This window comes from Lygodium microphyllum, chromosome 4 (genome assembly GCF_053477565.2).
Source record: "Lygodium microphyllum isolate KBCC chromosome 4, Lygodium_microphyllum_v1.1.10, whole genome shotgun sequence".
Classification (NCBI taxonomy): domain Eukaryota; kingdom Viridiplantae; phylum Streptophyta; class Polypodiopsida; order Schizaeales; family Lygodiaceae; genus Lygodium; species Lygodium microphyllum.
In genome coordinates this window covers 142715164-142720352 of record NC_141138.1, presented here as the reverse complement: position 1 = coordinate 142720352, position 5189 = coordinate 142715164, and the positions used below count along the sequence as shown (strand labels likewise).

At 39.8% G+C, this 5189-nt stretch overlaps 1 pseudogene; it reads left to right on the top strand.

Annotated features, from left to right (window-relative positions):
* The first annotated feature begins 2180 nt into the window (after positions 1-2180).
* On the top strand, positions 2181-4717 carry LOC148037706 (histone chaperone ASF1B pseudogene; annotated as a pseudogene).
* Positions 4718-5189: the final 472 nt, after the last annotated feature.

The window sequence follows — 5189 nt, the reverse complement described above, 5'->3', positions numbered from 1 at the left end:
TAAACTGCAATTATAGCATGCTAAAAATAACGTACAACAGTAAGAAATAAATACCAAAGAGGGGCAATCATTGATATAAGACAAATTGCAGCTACTATATATGCACGTCACCAAGTCCCACAGTCTCACTATAAGATCCTCAAGCTCAACTGCATAACCAAATTCTCAATGTAACATCCAAGTGTCAACCAATGGCTCCCATTGGAACAAAGGTCAAATGCTAGATGAGCAAACAAAGCTCAAAACATCATGTGGAAGGCATCCATACATCCAAGATCCAAGTAGCATATATCTAGGAGCATCTAACCCAAGTAACCTACAAAGCTCTTACTGGAGCATCAAATGACCATACATAGAAGTGAATGACAACTAATGTCAAGATTCAAAGCTCCAATCTTAGCTCAAATGCATGTAAACAGCATAACCAAGCATGTAATATCAATGGTATGCCCCATTGTAGCATCCAAAGTGCTCAAGAAGCATCCAATAGCAATATGCATACAAGATCCTTGATAAAAGAGCATTCAGCCCTGCTTATTACAATAGTTAAAAAAACCTCTATAAAACTTAGCAAAAGAGTGCTCAAATTTGTCCCATAGCACTCCAATACATTGGCATACCATCCCTAGATGATCCAATATCAAATAGGTGTCTCGGGAAGCATAAGTGACCTCTAGACAATGAGTGAAGGGCTATCCAGAATTGTAATATAACAAAATATCATAAGTTGTAAGCTAGTGAATCCAAGAGCTCCAACTAATGCCCAAACTCATGCCAAAGGTGTTGGCTGACTACTACGATGCCAAATGATTTCCCAAGGCCATGAGAAATCCCAGGAGCTGGAGATGAGGTAGAACGAAGCAAATGTGAGCAAGGATGGGGGCAACCCTAGTCAATGCAAATTGTGCTTGTTGTCCTGGGTTCAGTGTTGTGCCTAGGCTGAGAAGGGGAGCTCAGGGGGAGCTCAATGAAGCTCTAGAACATGCCTTGACAAGTTGGGAAGTAAGTGAGCAACAATATATACCACTTCAAGTTGAGCCATGGATGCCATTAAAACTCTAAGCTGAAGGTATTCTCCACAAACTGAAGCAATGCATGGTTGGGCTCGAGCTCTTGGGGAAGATGGATCTAACACCAGTTGAAGGTAGTAAGCCATGAAGTGGAAGCACAGAACGAAAGCAAGAACTATGGTGGAAGAAGCGAGAGAGAGAGAGAGAGAGAGAGAGAGAGAGAGAGGAGTTACCTTGAGAGGATGAGGGAGAGAGTTAGCTCAACCCCCTTGTCTCAGTCTTCGATTAAGCCATCTTCTCTTATGCTCTCCCATCCCAAATTCATTCCTCCTTCTTTATCTCTTGAATCCACTTGCGAATGATGGCTCCAAAGCAAGAGGTGGAAAGACCATGAGAACCACCAAAACTAGCCAAAGAACAATATTGCCAGAGATATGAGAGTGCCCGAGGTTGCTGGAGTTGCCACTACTAACGAAACATCGGGTGTGGCAAATGCAAGTGCAAGCAAAGACGAAATTCCCAATGTTGTCGTGCTAAACCAGTTTATTCACATTTCAAAAATAGGCTCTTATTTTCATATCACCACATAAAATAATAGTATTTTACTAAAATTTTACATAAAATGTTAGCTTTTTCATTGAATGGTACAAGATCTACTTGTTAGATTGCATGGACAACATCCATATAAGAATTAAGTATTAAAAAAATAGCTTCTATATTTTTCACTTACACGAATTGACAATTTTATCTAGAGAGCGTATTAATACATGCATAAATGGTTAACTACTACCTATGATTTTTAATTAGATTAATCAATATTATAATTCATAAGATCATGATGGAAATAGTTCCAGGAGAATATTGCACGAAATGAGTAAAAAACTATATGTGCACTTGAGATTAATAAAATAACTCGATATATTGTCAATACGACAAGGGTAAGGTTGATTAACGCTTGTTATGAAAAGTTACTGTCTATTTAAGGGTCTTGTAAATCATCTCGTTAAATTATTATCACAATGTTTTTTCTAAAGGAAATTCGCTTATGTTGGGTAAGTTAGCCCCAAATGGGAAATTCATGTCTTGCTTAATATGTTGTAAGATCATCATCATCATATTCTACTTCTTCTTCTTCCTTGTTGCCCTTACCCTTCAATCCCCTCTTTGGCCATGAGTGCAACCAATGTCACCAACGTCTCCATCTTGGACAACCTTGCCATGTTCCTCAACCCTTTTCAGTTCGAGATCTCATATGAATGCATCCTACCTCTTACAGATGATCTTGAGTGGAAGTTGATTTATGTCGAGTCTTTCGAAGATGAGAAGTACGACCAAGTTCTTGAAAGCATACTTGTTGGGCCGGTGAATGTTGGCAATTACAGATTTGTTTTCCAGGCTAATCCTCCAGATGTTGCCAAGATCCTTGAAGAAGACATACTAGGGGTTACTATTCTCCTGTTAACATGCTCATACGTAGGGCAAGAATTTAGAAGGGTGGGATACTACATGAACAATGAGTACGATGATGAGAAGATGAGAGAAGACCCTCCTGCCAAGGTCATTGTGGAGAAGACTAAGAGGAACATACTAGCTAATAAGCCAAGGGTTACCAAGTTTCCAATCTCATTCCACCCAAAATGGATATGGCAGAGGGCCTTAAGGTGGGTTCAACTCCTATCCATTTACGCTAGAGTATGACTCACTAGTGACGCTAGAACTAGCTCGGCATGGCTTCGATACCATGTCAAGAAACTCGGATCTAGAGCTAGATCAGCTATGGTGGATGCAAGTCATACACACTATACATTATCATAATGAGGAATTGTAACTCAAGTGAATTAGGTTTCAAGATAGATTAGCTTGGACTCATAAACACAATCTTGAGTGACTCAAATTGATTGTACCATTTCTTGAAATGAGTGTCAAATGCATGCTTCTAGAGCATACATCTTTGTCATATCTCTCATAAAAGCCACTTATGGGCAAGCATCATTTGTTATTCTCAACAACAATAATAGTAGAGAAAGAATAAATATCTAGATCAAAACTAGAGGGGCTCAACATAAAGAATGGACTACTAGGTGGGGATTTTGACATGATCATCAAACCTGAAGTTGCCTCCATGGATGCAGCCCTATTGCATGGGAAGAGAGCTTGAATATTGGAACTCTTGTGGGGGAAAAACATGGATTGGTGGACATCATGGATTATTTGCAGCTAGAGCAAAAACCACACACATACAATTCCCTCAACCAAAATATGAGCTATTGGGCATGGCTCGATTGTTGGTATTGCATCGACAATGGAAGTGACTCCTAGCAATGGTCACACAGAAGGTGGATTACAAATTCCTATTATCGGATCATGCCTCCTCGATATTGGTGGTGGGGAGTTAAAAGAAAATGAGCTACTTAGAATAAAAGGGTTCCACAAGTGGTTGGTAGCTAACCCCCACCATTACACACGAGTGGCTTTAAGCTACATGATACAAGGAAGAGGCTATCAGAAAGTTGGAAGATAACATGGAAAATCAACACAAAGACCCATGGTCAAGATTCATTACCACGGTCCAATATAGTATCAGCTTGCAGGGCTCCCCGCTATGTAGGAAAGAGCAAGAGGAATTGATATGGGTGGAGGAGGTGCTGGAAATCCTTGCCACCAAATCAGCTAAGGGAAGCACTAGAGTTTCTCAACAACCTATAGCGTAGGAGATCTAAGGAGAGCCTAATTGCAATCCAAAAGGAGGATAATGTCTCGATAGTGAACCAAAAGGAGAATAAGGATATTTTTGAGTTCTACACAACAGCCCACTTTCAAAAGCTCTATAGTGAAGATGTTCCTCAACACCTAAAATTCTACTGGAGAAGGTGGAGAAGACAATCATCGCCTAAGGGGAAAATGAACACTAAAATATCCACTTCTTGAAAGAGGAATTGGATATTGCAATAAAAGGGCTAGGAACCAGGAAGTCATGTGGATATGATGGCATTATTATGGAAATGCTTAAACACTTCTGGGAGGAGATTAGAGATCTTGTATGGAAGATGATCAATCAATATTGGGAGCAAGGGGCATTTCGACATTATGGAAGAAGAGTATAATCACTTTGGTACCCAAGCAAGAGCAGTGCACAAAAATGGGGCAAAGGAAGAGACGCGGCCAATATCATTAGCCAACACAATCTATAAGATTATGTCCAAAGGAATTGCAAATATCATTGGCCAACACAATCTATAAGATTATGTCCAAAGGAATTGCAAATAGGTTAACTTTGGTCATTCAAAGGCATGTTAGCAAGCACCAATATGGGTTCATCAAGGGGAGAAACCTGTTGGACAATGTACTTAATGCCATTATCACTATTGATTGGGCTAAAGCACCAAACACGATTAGATGGTGGTTTATTGAGCAAGTCATGGAAAAGATGGGATTCACTAGTAGAACAACCAAGCATCCTTCACTACTATCAACTCAAGCTTAATGGTGCTCTATTAGCCCCATTTCAAGAGATACTTGGGTAAGTGATGGGAGTAGATGTAAAAGAGGGATGAGAATAGAATGGGTGTTTGAAAAGCTAAGAAAAAAATTCAAGTATTGGACGACAACAACTAGCCTCTCCATGTCAAATTAAAATCCCTCAAACACTTTATCTATCCAGTGGTATGATTCTACCTGCCACTAACTCAATGGAGCAAGAAAAATAAGGCTGAAAGGGACTCTCTAGTGGGTAAAATGTTAATATGGGAAAAAAGCAATGGAAATAGGTATTTCACACCAACTATAATGAGTATCTTAAAAGGATCAAGAGAAGAGGGAGGTTTAAAACTATTGTCAGTAGAGTCAAAAAGTGACTCTTTGAGAGAAAAACTACCTAAAAGATGTAGGAGCAGAAAATCCCATGGGCACAGATATTGGTGGATGTAATACGGAGGAGCAATGCACAATGATGCAACTCCTGGAAGCTCACAACATAGGATACCATCATGTCAATAGCAATATATGTGGTCAAGGGATCGGGAATACTAGATGAACTTCTAAGTTCGTGGAAGAGAATCCTTAAGGATCCCAAATGGAATGGCATAGTCCTCTACAAGGAGGAGAACATATATTGGATTTGGCCATGCAAGCCCCCCATAGCAGAGATGCTTGGAAGAAATGGCATGTATCTTGCAAAGA